Raw genomic sequence first — 17,530 nt, forward strand, 5'->3', positions numbered from 1 at the left:
AGCCCGACCGAACTTCTGGCCTGTTAAAGGCCCGTGTAGTAGGTCAGCACATTTATGGCCCGTCTGAATTTTGGCCTGTGGACGACCCGCATTGTAAATGGGCCACCATTTAGGCCTGCTAAGACCAGTGGGTTATTTGGCACAATCAGGGCACAATCACACTTTCGGCCTATTAAAGGCCCATGTTTTTATGGGTCGAGGTATTTACATCTGTAAACGGCCTATTATGACTGACGGCCCAAATTATGTTTAGGCCTGCTAAAGGCCCACTATGGGCACATGCCTACCAGAAAAATATGAAAGCTTATGCTGATTTAGGCCCAGATATTTTTAGTGGGATACATGCAAGTTTTGGCTCATAATCATTTTTAGCCCAATTGGAATGGGCCCGACGAATGTTGGCATGTTGGGCTCCTACGAAGCTTTTGGCCGAATACATTACTAAGATAAACCTACACTATACAAAAATAGTAATTACTGCAGCCTTTCGCAACATCATAAATGATGTATCACAACAAAATAAATTCCAACCATACAACAAAAGGCCCGTTGGCATAAAGTTTACAGTCCTTGCAGATAAAAGCACCATCAGATGTATAGAAGCACAAATCATTTGACCTGAGTTCTAATGTTTCAGGCTGTAGAATCTGATGGAGCAGCACGATCTTCCCCTTTTCCCGCCATTAATCTCGAACAACGAAGCAAATGTCTGATAGTCTGGTTTCAAAACCATTCATATCTTCACGACATTTGTCAACCACATTCTTGTTTCTGAAACAACGTCCATTAGGGATTGTACTTGTGTCTGGAGCACAGATATATCACTCTGTCTAGCCAGAAGATTTTGTTCAGTAGGCGATTTGGACGAGGTTACCTTGATAACCAACCCAGAATTACGCAGGAAGGTGCTTTTTGCACTGTTAGTGGAGAGATACTGACGCACTGCAGCAAGAGGTGACATCGTGCCTGTGGTAGCCTCGTCACCTTCAGGTGGTTGTGGCTGTTCAATCATTTGTTCCATAGCTTGCTGAAAGTTTGAACTTGTAGATAAGTGTACTAGATAAGTTACTAATGAGAAAAAAACAAACAAAGTAGGTTTCATGTTTATACATAACTTATTTTGGTGAACTACCGTAATACATTAGCATGTATTGTAGTGCCAACTACATAATAAAATCACTTTTCGAAACATATGTCCATGTAGCATGCCTACTATATTGTCTATTTCCTCACATTCGTTGACATCTAAGGATAAAGAGACATGGTTTAAAGTAGGATGAACATATGACATCATTCATAACGTGGGCAAACAGATATAAAACAAACAGGCCATTGTATCATTGTGCGCACGTGAACATCACAACTAGATTACAGATCAAGACCAAAAGAATATCCTTCATCTCTTTAAACCATGTAAGGTGAAATGATACATTAAGATAACTGTGTATAAAAGTGAACAGAGTAACTGACATTGGCTGCAAACCAAGCAGTTAAATGAACACATCACAGTACCAATCAGTTCAAAGGCAGGAGGAGTAAGGACTTACAACAGCGGCTTGAACTGGTGTGCTCATGCCCTTCATCTTGCTGGTGTGGCAATCCTTGAAGATTTGCACTGTATTCGGTCCAGGTTCTTTTTGGTCCGCACGGGTTTTCCTCTGTATTTGGAACAAGTCAATATAGATACAATAATATGGCACAGAAAAAAGAAGGACCTAGCAACAATTTACATGAGCCTCGCAGTGTGCAATATAGCTATGAGATCCCGTTGTCTGTTGGAATTTCACTTTAGAACAGTTGGTCTTGTTCTTCAAATAGTTAGCCTAGAAGAAGATACACTTGTAAGGCACATATATAAATACAAGTTCAATATGTGGTCTGATCAAATACATATACCCTACCTGATACTTTGGATCAGACCAGTGTTTAACAAGGGCTGTCTAATCTTCATCTGTAATATATTCCACTGGAGATGTTTGGGCGATTTCATTGTTAGCCTTGCCTTCAAAGTGAGATTTTATAAGGTGGTACTGATACTGTCGCAGAGCAGACTGAAAAACATGAGTGCATGCTTGTTTAGTTGCATCATCTTTCGGATCCAACTTGAACCTCATCTATTGAAAAAAGAATGTGAGTCTTATTAGGAGGAAGCTACAAAGTATGGCACAGAGCAAGATGATATGACAAATTGTGATGAATAACATTACTTACGGGTAAATGGTCAAGGAAGGTGTTAAACTGGGTATTGTCTTTCTCATTCCTGTACTGGATCCACTTTGGGAGGATACGTGCATGACACCTAACATAATGGCTGCCTCTGATACTAACTTGGCTGACTCTGTAGCATCACGTGGCCTTTTTAAACCTGCCTCAAAATGGATCTCCATTCTTCCTCTTTAGATTTTGTTAATCTGTCAAGCATTATCCCTGATGTATGTTTTCGCTTGCGCCGTGGTGCTAGTTCAACAACGAATATGGAAAGTTTTAGTGCACATCAAACTGTGAGAGTACATATAAAGGAGCATGCAACTGCAACTTGACTCGGTTAGGTACCGTCTTGGTGTTGATGCTCATGAGGTTCATCTGATCTTGCCAAGTCCTGTTGTGTCAGCAGTGCTTTAGAAGTAGTGTTAGGTGTGAAGGCAGCTTGGGAACTGGCCAGTTCCGGAGCAAACGAACGAGTAACTCGTTGAGATGCCGGTACAGTTGAAGCAGATGCTGCAACTGGTGGAGCGGGTGATACTGTGTTTGTAGATTTAGCCGGTGGACTTGGACCTTCTACTACACTATAAGTACCAGCAGAATCTCGAGGGCAGATCCTTTTCCGTTTCACCCGACGAGAACACCATTCCCTACTATGTTCTTTTCCTTGCTCTTTTTTGACTTGGCCATGTCAAGCCATACCCACAACACAAAAGAATAAAATCACTCTTCAGAACTCATTGATGCATGATACAAACAAGCAATACTCTGATGTAAGACAACCGTATGAGGATGGAATATGTAACAAAAACATGACAACGTGGCATATTCATAGCTACGATGTGTAAACTAAGTAGAAGGATTTTCAAGAAAATAGAAGTAATGCAAGCTAGACACCATATGAAAGATGCAACCAATATCACTTTTCCAAGTTAAAAGTGTCTTGTCATAAGTGGCATTTCGAAAGATTACTAGCATTACAATGTAGAAATTAATGCAAGATGCAACCACTATCAAACTGCCATGTTAAAAGTGTCCAATCATGAGTGACTGATGCGGGATACACAACAGTAGTACTTTGATGTAAGAACATGATATGATTGGTAGATGTAGTGTATTCTAGACACAAAAAGGCATGTCATATGCACATGTATAACATATAAACTCGGCAGGTGCAATTTAATCAAAATAGAGAAAATACAGGCTAGACAACATATGCGACATGAAACCAATTATCACACTGTCAACTTAGCGCAAGCACCTGCGATGGTGGAGTACGGGAGATGAACTCATCATGTAGACTTGGGACTTCAACTTCATTAGCAGTAGCAGTGGCAAATCTAGAGTCTCTATTTGCGTCGGTCCGGAGGACCACCAACATCCCCTAACTTACTCTTTTCCTTCCTATTTTCTAATATTGCCTTATGAAGTCAAAACCGAAAGAAGATGAATAAAATTAGCTCTGCATAACTGGTTGATGCATGATACAAACGGACACTACTTTGATGTAAGGCAATCGCATGATAGGAGGATGGAATATATACAAAAAAAGACAGCATTGCATATTCAGACATATGATAGGAGGATGGAATATGTATGAAAAACAGTATGCAGAAGGCATTTCAACAAAATTAGAAGAAATGAAAGCTAGGCACCATATGAACATGCAACCAATATCACTCTATCAGTTAAAAGTGTCTCATCATAAGTGACATTTCAAGAAATTAGAAGCAGTACAAGCTAGAAGACAATGCAAGATGCAACCTACATCACACTCCCAAGTTAAATGTGTCTTATGGGTAAGTGATCGTTGCAGGTATAAATTGTAAGCTACGCAGATGCAATTCAACAAAATCAGAAGCAATAGAATCTAGACATCATACGGAACACGCAACCACATATAACAGTTCCAAGTTAGAGCAAGCACCTGTGATGGTGGAGTAGGGGAGATGTGCTCATCATCTACACGTATGTTCTAGAAACAGGAACATCTGTCATATTCACATGCATTATGTGTAAAGTAAGTAGATGCAATTCAACAAAGTTAGAAGCAATACAAGCTAGACATCATACGCAACATGCAACCACATATAATAGTGCCAAGTTAGAGCAAGCACCTGTGATGGTGGAGTAGGGGAGATGTGCTTATCATCTACACAGCTACGTTGACAGTCCAGCCTTGTGTTGTCTTGCGAATCTTGTTGGGAGGATGGCGGAGTAGAATCTGTAGAGACCCTCCATTTGAGTTGCTCCGAAGGACCACCATCATCCACTGCCGGACTAATTTCCTTCAGCTGTATTCATTTTGCATTGTGAAGTCAAACCAATAGGAAAAAGGAATAAAATTCGCTCTTCAGAACTCATTCATGCATGATACTGACGAACACTACTCGGATGAAAGGCAAACACATGATACGAGGATGAAATATGTACGAAAAACAGGATGGCGTGACATACTCACACCTATGATGTGGTAACTAAGCAGAAGGTATTTCAACAAATTAGAAGCACTGCAAGCTAGACACCATATGAAAGCTACAACCAATATCACTCTGCCAAGTTCAAACTGTCGGGCGTTTCAACAAATTAGAAGCAGTACATGCTAGAAATCATATGCAAGACACAACCAATATCACAGTGGCGACTTAAAAGGTGCCTTATCATAGGTGACTGATGTGGGATATGCAAGAATAGTAGTCTGATGTAAGAACATGGTGTGATTAGATATAGTATGTTCTAGAAACAGGAACACATGGCATATTCACAGGCATTATGTGTAAAGTAAGCAGATGCAATTCAACAAAGTTAGAAGCAATACAAGCTAGACATCATACACAACATGCAACCACATATAATAGTGCCAAGTTAGAGCAAGCACCTATGATGGTGGAGTAGGGGAGATGTGCTCATCATCTACACAACTACATGGACTGTCTAGCCTTGCGTTGTCTTGCGAATCTTGTTCGGAGGATGACAGAGTAGAATCTGTAGAGACCCTCCATTTCAGTTGCTCGGAAGGACCACCATCATCCAATGCCTTACCAATTTCCTTTCGCTTTATTGATTTTGCATTGTGAGGTCAAACTGACAAGAAAAAAGAATAAAATTTGCTATTCAAAATTCATTGATGCATAATACTGATGAACACTACTCTGATGAAAGGCAAAGTCATGATACGAGGATGGAATATGTACAAAAAACTGGACGGCTTGACATATTCACACCTATGATGTGCTAACTAAGAAGAAGGCAATTCAACAAATTAGAAGCACTACAATCTAGACACCATATGGAAGGTGCAATCAATATCACTCTGCCAAGTTAAAACTGTCTCGTCATAGGTGGTTCATCAAACTAGAAGCACTGCATGCTAGAAATCATATTCAAGATGCAAACCAATATCACACTGCCAACTTAAAGGTGTCCTATCATAAGTGACCGATGCAGGATACACAAGAGAGTAGTTTCATGTAAGAACATGGTGTGATAGACAGATATAGTATGTACCAAAAACAAGAAAGCGTGTCATATTCACACGTATCATGTGTAAGCTAAGCAGATGCAGTTTACACTAATTAGGAGCAATACAAGCTAGACACCATATGCAACATGCAACCAGATATCACACTGCCAAGTTAGAGCAATCACCTTGGATGGTGGAGTAGGGGAGCGAAGACTTGGAACTTGTAATGCACTAGCAGTATAAGGAAAATCCGTACAGATGCTCCGTTTACGTTGCTGCAGAGGACCACCATCATTGCCTTCCTTACTGTTTTCCTTCCTATTTTTTGATTTTCCCTTGTCAAGTCAAACCCACAAGAAAAAGGAATAACATTTGCTCTTCAGAACACATTGATGCATGATACTGATGAATACTACTTTCATGTAAGGCAACCGCATGATAGGATGATGGAATATGTATGAAAAACAGGACGACATGACATATTGACATGTATGATGTATAAAGTGTAAACTAAGCATAAGGTGTTTGGACTAGTTAGAAGCAATGCAAGCTAGAAACCATATGAAAGATGAAACCAATATCACTCTGCCAAATTAAAAGGGTGGCCTAACAAATGTATTTGACCAAATTAGAAGCAATACATAGCAACAGGCTAGAAATAATATGCAATATGCAACGAATAAAGGTGTCTCATCATAAGTGATTGATGCAGGATACATAAGAGAGGTAGTTTCATGTAAGAACATGGTTAACACATAGATATAGTGTGTACCAAAAATAGGAAGGCATGTCATAGTCACAGGTACAATGTGTAAACTAAGAAGATGCAATTTACCCTAATTAGAAGCATTACAAGCTAGACACCGTATGCAACATGCAACCACATATCACACTGCGAAGTTAGAGCAAGCACCTGCGATGGTGGTGTAGGGGAAGTGCGATCTTCAAGTACAGAGCTACGTTCAATATCTTCATTTAGGCTTGTTATTTCTTGAGAATCATGTGGAGAGGATGAAACTGCATTCTTTATAAGAGTAGTGCGTCTCATACTAACCCACAGGTATGACTGTTTCATCATAGGCGATAGATGCAGGATACACAAGAACAATAGTTTGATGTAAGGGCACGGTGTGATAGGCAGATGTAGTATGTACCAAAAACAGGAAGGCGTGTCATATTAACATGTATAATGTGTAAGCTAAGGAGGTGAATTTAATAAATTAGGAGCAATACAAGCTAGGCACCGTATGCAACATGCAACCAGATATCACGCTGCCATGTTAGAGCAAGCACCTGGGGTTGTGGAGTAGGGGAGATGAGATTTGGAACTTGCACTGCAGTAGGAGTAGCAGGAGAATCTGCAGAGATCATCTGTTTTGGTTGCTCCAGAGGACCACCATCATTCTGTGCCTTCGTCCTTTTAGATTTTGCCTTGTCAAGTAAACACACAAGGAAAAGGAATGAAATTCGCACTTCCAAATTCGTTGATGCATGATACAGACGAACACAACTTTTATGTATGGCAACCACATTGTAGGAGGATGGAATATGTATGAAAAACGCTAAGCAGAAGGCGTTTCAACAAATTGGAAGCAATGCAATCTAGACACCATATGAAAGATCCAACCAAAATCACTCTACCCAGTTAGATGTGTCTCATTATAAGTGGCACTTCAACAAATTAGAGGCAATACATGTTTGAAATGATATGCAAGATGCAACCAATATTACACTATCAACTTGAAGGTGTCTCGTTAGAAGTGATTGATGAGGGATACACAAGAAAATTAGTTTGATGTAAGAACATGGTTAATAGAAAGACGTAGTGTGTACCAAAAATAGGAAGGCATGTCATATTCACAGGTATAATGTGTTAACTAAGCAGATGCAATTTACCCTAATTAGAAGCATTACAAGGTAGATACCATATGCAACATGCAACCACATATCACACTGCCAAGTAAGAGCAAGCACCTGCGATGGTGGTGTGGGAGAATTGCGGTCATCAACTAGAGAGCTACGTTGACTATCTTCATTTAGCCTTGCTGTTTCTTGAGAATCATGTGGGGAGGATGACACTACACTCTTCAAAAGAGTAGCGCGTCTCACAGTAACCCACTTGGGTGACTGTCTCATCATAAGTGATTGATGAGCGATACAAAAGAGCATTAGTTTGATGTACGAACATGGTTAATAGACATATGTAGTATGTATCAAAAACAGGAAGGCATGTCATTATCAAAGGTGTAATGTGTAAAGTAAGCAGATGCAATTTAACCAAATTGGAAGCAATACAAGCTAGATACTATATGCAACATGCAACCACATTTGACAGAGCGAAGTTAAAGCACGCACCTTGGATGGTTGTGTGTGGCAATTGAGATCATTAATTGTAGAGCTACATTTACTATCTCCATCTGCTGACACTGCACCCTTTAGAGCGCTGAAACACTTAGTGCTTATCTTCGAATTACACTGGAGCGACTTCTGTCTTTTCTTTTTTGTATTCATCAACACTGCGTCCGAGTCTGAAATACCCATGCATAAAAAAAATAGTGTGAGTACGGGTGAAGTGTGTGCACAAGTAGTACAATGTTAAGGTAGCAGATAGCAGGTCGGTGAGAAATAAATGACGGGAGACATATGATAGCTCTACAACATGCATGGCACATGAAATTACTAGATTCTAGGATTTTGAAATATGAGCACAGGGATGGCTGGAAAATGCAGATGCTCCTCCAGCACACCACAATGTGTGGTCCTATGAAAATAACAATCGACTAAAAACAAATAGGTCAGTCCATTTTTTCTGCATTGTCCCATGTACAAAGAACGGGTAGATCGCCTTCATCTACCTCCAGCTAGTCAGTGTTACGATCTTCCTCGAAACGCCAGTGACCACCGACCCAGTCCCATGCCTCCACCCTCCCCTCGACCTCACCACACCGCCATGCTTGGCACCTCCCCCTGGCCATCCCTTCAAGCCCCGCCAACCTCCAGATCGGGCGCAAGTAGCTCAAGCGCCCCACACCCCTATGATAGACACCGATGCGCCTCTTCCCCGGCGAACATGCGGACTAGGTGCTCCGCGTGCCTAAGCGGGTGCTGCTTCTTTTAATTGTGATTCGACTGACCCTGAATTGAAATCCAGGCGGGCTAATGACCTCTAGAAAAAGTGAAATAGTAAATGGGAGGAAACCTTGTGCATTTAGTATCACGAAGAAGATGCAGTAAGAAGCACTCAACTAGTTTCTTTCGTGGGATGAATACGGTGTGAGAAGAGACGTAAGATTTGCACCAATAAGGGAAGAGGAGTACCTGTTTCTGCTGGCAGTGCTGTGTCCTCCTTCTATTTTCCAATGATCTTCTTGTGGATCGCTGGAAACGAGAAGTTGTGGAGGACGGTGGAGCCTTGGACAAACCCATGGCCAAGTTGTTGAGTGTGGTGTGGTGGCCGTCTGTCGGCGGCGGGGAATCAGATCCGAGGTGGTGAACACCGACACAGCGGGAATAAATCCGGGGTGGTGGACGGTTGCGACAGTGGGGTGGCAGCGGTGAGGCGCAGGACGGCGTCAGCATCATGGAGGCAGCTCTACCTCGACTTCTGCTGCTAAGTCCTTGAGGGCGTTGCGGTTGCGGTTGCGTTGGACGACGACGTCGGGGTACCGGCTCTGGCGTGATGTAGGAGGGCGGCAGTGGATTGGGCGGGATGGGGTGGAGGACGAAGGAGGCTGGGGTTTCGCGGCTGGTGGAGAGGGCGTTTTGGCGCCCATGGAGTATGAATGGGGAAACGGAGGGAGGGGGGAACTAAGGGGGAACAATGTTTCAGTTTGGGATGCTCTTATTTGAAATTTGGGGAAAGTTATAAACTTTGCCCCCATCTAAAATTTCAGACATATTGCAGGTTGGGGGTAGGACAGTAATCTCATGTGTCCCAAATGGTGGGCAGGATAGATTTCGGCCGAGTGCATGGGTGTTTAGGCGCCCACGGGTATGAATGCTTCTCGGAGGCGGTTGAGACTGGCGTCTTGGTGAAGTTACAAACCTACCCTGTCGGGGTTCTGGAACGACGCCTATGGGATCACAGGGAATCCCTATTGCGGTTGACGGGGCGCGGGGCTGTGCAAAGAGAGGGTTTAGAAGATCAACGCGGGGGAATTTTTATCCAGGTTCGGGCCGCAAGCGATGCGTAATACCCTAATCCCGCTTTGGTGTATATTTGGTGTTCTTGAGTTCTTGAACTAGCTGCGGTGCATGCCTAGCCAAAAAGTCTGAATCCTTCCTCAGTACGCCTCGGGCCTCCTTTTATATGTCAAAGGGGCTGCTGTCGGTGTCAAAACCGGCGGATCTTGGGTAGGGGGTCCCGAACTGTGCGTCTAAGGCGGATGGTAACAGGAGGCGGGGGACACAATGTTTACCCAGGTTCGGGCCCTCTCGATGGAGGTAATACCCTACTTCCTGCTTGATTGATCTTGATGATATGAGTATTACAAGAGTTGATCTACCACGAGATTGGAGAGGCTAAACCCTAGAATCTAGCCTATGGTATGATTGTTGTTGTCCTACGGATTAAACCCTCCGGTTTATATAGACACCGGAGGGAGCTAGGGTTACACAAAATCGGTTACAAGGGAGAAGATCTACATATCCGAATCGCCAAGCTTGCCTTCCACGCAAAGGAGAGTCCCATCCGAACACGGGATGAAGTCTTCAATCTTGTATCTTCATAGTCCAACAGTCCGGCCAAAGTATATAGTCCGGCTGTCCGAGGACCCCCTAATCTAGGATTCCCTCAGTAGCCCCTGAACCAGGCTTCAATGACGATGAGTCCGGTGCGCAGATTGTCTTCGGCATTGCAAGGCAGGTTCCTCCTCCGAATACTCCACAGAAGATTTTGAACACAAGGATGGTGTCCGGCTCTGCAAAACAAATTCCACATACCACCGTAGAGAGCATCATATTTCCACAAATCTAATATGCTGACAACTTTTCATAATGTGACATCACGCCATGGCTCCGGTTATTATTCAAACCGTTTTTCTCAACCAGCTACTGCACATATTGCGAGGCGGTTTTCTCGGCACGTCTTGTCGAAGTAGAGATCGTGTCCCCTTATCACGGGATTCTCATTAACACGGGTGTGGGTAACTCAACGACGCCATCAATCACGATGCTTGGGGAATAAGCGAGTTTTACCAGGCAAGTGGGGAGGCACACAATTTCTACCACCCTGATAAAGGGATAAGGACTCCTCTTTTTACCCATGCCTTCTTCCTCCCTCCCCATACATTCTCGCGCACTCGAGCTCCAGCGCCCAAGTTCGCATCTTTCTCCGGGAAAACACTCCAAACATGTCCGGAACAGGAGGCAAGTGGATGGCCTCCTCCGTCACGGAGGAGAACATCACGAAGCTTCGGGAAGCCGGATACCTGGCCGCAGATATTGCGCACCGGCTCCCAGGCGCGGGGCAGATCGTTCCTACCCCCGAGCCCCACGAAAGGGTTGTATTCCTTACCCATTTCGTCCGCGGGCTGGGATTTTCCCTCCATCCATTTGTTCACGGGCTCATGTTCTACTACGGGCTGGACTTCCATGATCTGGTCCCCCAATTTCATCCTCAACATCTCGGCGTTTATCGTCGTGTGCGAGGCCTTCCTCCGCATCAAGCCCCACTTCGGCCTGTGGATGAAGACCTTCAACGTTAAAACGAAGGTGGTGGTCGGCCAGCAAGCGGAGTGCGGAGGCGCCATGGTGGGAAAAATGCCCAACGTCACCTGGCTCGAAGGCTCCTACATGGAGACCGTAAAGGGGTGGCAATCGGGGTAGTTCTACATCACCGAGCCGCACGACATCAACTGGGCGGGGCCCCCCGAATTCCGATCCGGCACCCCCATTTGGCTCACCTCCTGGAAAGAGAAGGGCTTATCTTGGGGTTCATTGGTGGAGCTAACCAGACTCCAGAACTGCGTTACAAACATGATAAGCAAGAAAATCAAGCTTGTCAACGTGGTCCAGGTCATGCTCTTCCGGCGAATCCTCCCGCGTCAAAGACGGGCATTCAATATGTGGGAGTTCGACTCGGCAAAGCACCAGACGCTGCGAGAGCTCTTCGACATGATGCACCAGGACATCTGGAGGGTGCTATTCAAGTCTGCCGAGGTACCTCCTCCCCTTACCAAGGACCGCGGACTCAGCGCAAAGCGCCTTGCTAATCCGGTAAGCTCCTTATATCTCATAAGGTGTTTCTTTTCCTAGTATAATTATGTGAGGGATCTGAGCCTCCACATTTTTTGACAGGAATGGGTCGCGACAGCGGAGCGGATCGACTCTCCGGCCTCGCTGCCCGAAGATCCAGCAAGTACTCTCCTGATGGAGATGCTGGTTCTGGCGCCCTATGAGGCACCGGAGAAGAAGGCCAAGAAGAAGGCCGCGGGGACCAGGAAAGGTCTCCGGCGCAAGGTTGTATCGGAATCATCGTCTGATAACACCGAGACGCCCTCCTCCCACGAAGACGAGGAGGAGGAAGAGGAAAATTCTCCCCATCCAGCCGTGGGGATAAGAAAAGGAAGGCCTCCCCATCCGGGGAGGCCGAAGGGTCCAAGAAGGGAAGAGCCCTCCTTCCGGACCGTTCCACCACGGCCGCATTCAACGACGAGGAGTGGTTGCCCTGGGACAAGCCCCTAACGAATTCGTAAGTATCCGGATACCATAACAATTCTGGTATATTTCGTTTTATTGTTTCTTATCATGCCGAACATGATCATGCAGCCCACCCAAGGATCGTCTTGATGTATCCTCTTTAGATGGGTCTCTGGGCCTGTCGGAGATGAACAGTGATTCGCTCCCGACCGCCTCCTCCCCCCGCCCTACGGAAAACGCCGAGGTGTTGTCCCGAAGGGCACCAAGCTAAGGGAAGGTAGTTCTGGGGGCGCCCCAAGGCGACCTCCTAGACGTCCGGCGCATGGGAGGCAAGGCTCCCGTGGGCCCTCAAGACGGGGGCAGCAAGTCCGGCCCCCGACCGAATACTGCACCGGAACCTCCCGTGGTTCCGGACTCTGTCGGGTGACCCCTCACAAAGGGGGGCGAGCCATCTGTGCCGATGGCCTCTGTCCATCCAGAGGCACCGGACAACTTGCTGGAAGCACTTCGTGGCGCTTCCATTGACGAAGAGCACCGCAGTGTCATGAGTGCGGTGGTAGAGAAGGTTCAGTCCACTAAAAGCAGACTGACTGAAGCCTGTGCCAGCCTCTTGACAGGCTTTGAGGTAAGTAATCAATTTATAAGAAAATGCTATAGCATAGACAATAGCCCCTGATGCTCTGTTTGGCGTTCGCAAAGTAAGGCCAAACATAGGATCAAATAATAATCACATGAGTCTAATCAAAATGTGTCTTATGTGAATAAGCAGGCTTCGCTGCTAGCCGCTGCCGCTCGCACTGCGGAGGTCTCCACACTGAAGCGGGACCTTGAGCGGTCCGAAAAAGATCTCGGCCTTACCAAGAGGCAGCTCGAAGAGAACAGAGGTAAGTAATAGCCGTCCGTATATTGATAAGGAATGTGGTTGTTAAGTCACAGGATCATAATGAACTTTGCTAGGGGCCACGACCGAAGTGGCGGCCCTGAAGGAGGCGCTGTCCGAGGCCGAAGACAAAGCGGCCAAGGAGCGCACCGAGCGCGAGAAGCAAGAAGCTTGAGTCGGCGAGGTGTAGCAAGAGCTCCAGGATTTCGTCAAAAAATACGAGTCCTTGGAGTGTGACTCTAAGACGCAAGGGCCTGAGCTTGCGAAGGCCCTTGAGAACGCAGAAAATGCCCAGGCCGAAGCCCACAAGGCCCTCCAGGAGCTTCAGGCGGTCCAGAAGATAGCGGCGGGTAAGGAATTCATTATGCAAAGCAAGCATGTGAAGGAAACTTTCCTTTTACTTACCCGAGTTCGGAGCTCTCCAGGAGCGTTCGCAGATCTTCCCCGCTGTGTGTTCGAGGCCGCGGAATTTTACCGGGCCAAGGAAGGGAGCTCGACGGTGAAGTTGTTCTGGTCTCAGTATACCGGGACCGAACATCCGATGCCCTTGAGCGACCAGTTGAAGCAATTGGTCGAGCTCCACAAGGCGGCCGAACAGGCCATGAAGGGCCTCATAGTCCGGATGTGGCCTGGCGAGCCCCTGCCTGGCAGCTACTTTGTCCTGGTGAGGTGGCTTGTGAATGCATGCCCACAGCTTGAAGTCATAAAGCGGTCCATCTGCATTGAGGGTGCGCGCAGGGCTTTTGCCCGAGCGAAAGTGCACTGGGCGAAGATGGACACCGAGAAGCTGGTGAAGGAGGGGCCGCCGGAGGGCAAGGAGCATCGCCGCCCTGAAAATTATTATGACAGCGTCCTAAAGGGTGCCCGCCTTGTGGTGGAGGAATGTTACAAGGATGTAATATTTGAATGAATGTACTCATGTGATCCTGTAGTATGAAAACGAGTTCGTCTGCGCTACATAACGCTTGTTGATTTAAAATATTACCTTTTGTGTGGCCGTTTATAAAATCTGAGAGTTGGCTAGTCGTCGGCTTCTGCCCCCATGTAGCTAGTACTGAGGTGTTCGGGATAAATCTGATCACTCTTTATCCTAGTTTTGGGTCCTTCGAAGGAGGTGTTCAACACAACGAACCAGGCAATCAGACTATAAGGCTTTATCACTCTCACTTAGCCATAGAAGTCTACAATTTTAAATTTTGGCGAAGCCCCTAGTATTCGGAAGGCCGAACTTGGGGCGCTATGAACGCCTAAATCGGACAAGGCCGACTCCTCGCCTGAAGCAGAAAAAATCTTTAGGGATTTGGGACCTCTCGAACAGCGATCAGCTCTCACCGCATCATGACAGTCAGTTTTTGGCTTTCTCTACTGAGGTGCTTGTCCGAAAGAACCGGGACACAATCGCAGTAGTTCTCCCAGTGCTACCTTAGCCGATATAGCAGAACGTAAGGCTCCAAAACATGGGAGCCGGGCAAACCCAACTATTGACCCAAGACATGATTTGGAGCTGATGCATATAATGCTATAAGTTCGGGGTGCCGCACTGCCGAAAGTGTTCGAACTTTTCTTGCCATGTTATGGGGTACACTGAAGCCCCTAGCGTACTAAACGTACCAGAATGTACGGGAGCAACTTGTTGTGAATAGACAAACAAGGAAAAAAAGAAGGTGAAGAAATGTAATAATAAGCTGAGATGTGCGTTGTTATTTATAGGATATGTCAAAGCATATGTGTATAAGTAGTACAATAAGCAAAAATAGGACTATCTGACATGTTCGATCCAAGGGCGAGCTACGTGCGGGTATGTAAAACAGGTATAACGATCGGTATGAGAGACCACCTGGGTATTCTCTTGTACGTCAAAGCTTCTTGCTCCCTTGGTGCTTCCCTCCCGTAATGGGTCCGATGATCTAGCTATCGGAGAGGGCCTCCAGAGAACATGGTCCTGAAAGGAAGAAAATGATAAAGATATACTGGTCCTGAGGCAGTTGAATCGCATTGTGGGACGTGACATAGCCGTGCCTCCGCCTATACCCATGGTATCTTTAGTGCGTAGTTATGTACGCGCAGTGTAAATTTCGTCACTTGACTGGGACTAGGACGGAGGCCGAATTGCTAGGCGAGCTCTGAACGCGCCTGGTGATTCTATTGCAGGTTATTCCGGACTCGCTTGAACATGTCTTTGGACCTTGTCGGTGAATTGGCGGTTTGCCTCAAAAGGCTGCTTTGCATTTCTGCTGCAAGGGCCACAGTGTGCTCCTCCGTGCGGAGCGAGCGCTCTGTGTTTCCGTTAATTGTTATAACCCCGCGAGGTCCTGACATTTTGAGCTTGAGGTATGCATAATGCGTTACCGCATTGAATCTAGCGAATGCGGTTCGTCCGAGTAGTGCGTGATAGCCACTGCGGAAGGGGACGATATCAAAGATTAACTCTTTCCTTCGGAAGTTATCCGGATATCCGAAGACCACTTCTAGTGTGATTGAGCCCGTGCAACAGGCCTCTACACCTGGTATGACACCTTTGAAGCTGGTTTTTGTGGGTTTGATCCTCAAGGGGTCGATACCCATTTTGCGCACCGTATCTTGATAAAGCAGGTCCAGGCTGCTGCCACCCTCCATAAGGACTTGAGTGAGGTGGAATCCGTCAATGATAGTATCGAGGACCAATGCGGCAGAACCGCCATGACAGATACTAGTGGGGTTGTACCTGCGATCAAAAGTGATCGGACAAGAAGACCATGGGTTGAACTTTGGGGCGACTGGCTCCATCGCGTAGACGTCTGTGAGTGCACGCTTCTGTTCCCGCTTGGGGTATGAGTTGCGCATATCATGTTCACCGTTTTCACTTGGGGAGGAAATTTCTTCTGTCCTCTTGTGTTCGGCGGCTGGGGCTCCTCTTCGTCGTTGCTATGTAGCCCCTTTTCCTTGCTTTCGGCATTCAACTTGCTGGCCTGTTTGAACACCCAGCATTCTCTGTTGGTGTGGTTGGCTGGCTTATCGGGGGTGCCGTGAATTTGACACGAGCGGTCGAGTATGCAGTCCAAACTGGACGGGACCGGATTGTTTCTTTTGAATGGCTTTTTCCGCCGACCGAATTTAGAGCCCCTGAATCCGGCATTGACTGTCGTGTCTTCGGCGTTGTTGCGGCGCTTGTATCTATTGCGACGTGGCTTGCCGTTGCTGTCCCTGGCCTCCGATGTGCCAGGGTTGCTTGCTATGTTGTTGCTACGGGCCAACCAACTATCCTCGCCCGCGCAGAAGCGGGTCATGAGTGTTGTGAGGGCTGCCATGGACTTTGGCTTCTCTTGGCCGAGATGTCTGGCGAGCCACTCGTCACAGATGTTATGTTTAAAGGCCGCTAGGGCTTCGGCATCCGGACATTCCACAATTTGGTTCTTTTTGGTTAGAAACCGAGTCCAAAATTTCCTGGCTGACTCTCCGGGCTGTTGTGTTATGTGACTTAAATCATCAGCATCCGGTGGTCGCACATAAGTGCCCTAGAAGTTGTCCAGGAATGCGTCTGCCAGGTTCTCCCAACTTCCGATGGAGTTTGCTGGCAAGCTATTTAGCCAATGTCAAGCTGGTCCTTTGAGTTTTAACGGGAGGTACTTGATGGCGTGTAGATCATCCCCACGGGCTATGTGAATGTGGAGGAAGAAATCCTCTATCCATACCGCGGGGTCAGTAGTACCATCGTATGATTCGATATTCACGGGTTTAAACCCTTCTGGGAATTCATGATCCATTACTTCATCAGTGAAGCATAGGGGGTTTGCGGCGCCTCTGTGCCGGGCTATGCCATGACGCAGTTCGTACGAGTCTTGTCGGCTGTGTTTGGCCCGGACGGATTTGCTTTTGGTATATCCAGCATGATGATCGTCGTCATGTGTTGGGGAGCACCCTCGTAATCCGAAGATCGATCTTTTGTGTCCTGCTTTGTTTTCCAATGCGTCTTGCAGGTCCTGCATGTTATCCCGTGCTTTGTTGTTCTTGTTTGACTGGCGACAGGGTGCGAGCTGGACTTCGGGCTTATATGCCACTTTGTCTCGGCCACGAGGTGGCTGGTCTGCCGCATCATACGCTAGAAGCGCAGGCTTTAATGCTTCCTCTTCAAGCTGGGGTAGCAACCTGCCCTTTGGGAAACTTTTGATTGGGCGCTCGAGTTCGTGTTCCTCGGCTGCCAGGACCTCAGTCCATCTATCCGCTAGCAGATCTTGCTCAACTTGAAGTTGTTGTTTCTTTTTCTTCAGGCTTTTTTTGTGGCAATAAGCCGACGCTTGAAGCGCTCCTGTTTGACGGGATCCTCAGGCATGATAAATGCTTCGTCGCCGAGGCTCACCTTGTCTTCA

The sequence above is a fragment of the Triticum urartu genome, chromosome 6 (genome assembly GCF_003073215.2).
Source record: "Triticum urartu cultivar G1812 chromosome 6, Tu2.1, whole genome shotgun sequence".
Taxonomy (NCBI): Eukaryota; Viridiplantae; Streptophyta; class Magnoliopsida; order Poales; family Poaceae; genus Triticum; species Triticum urartu.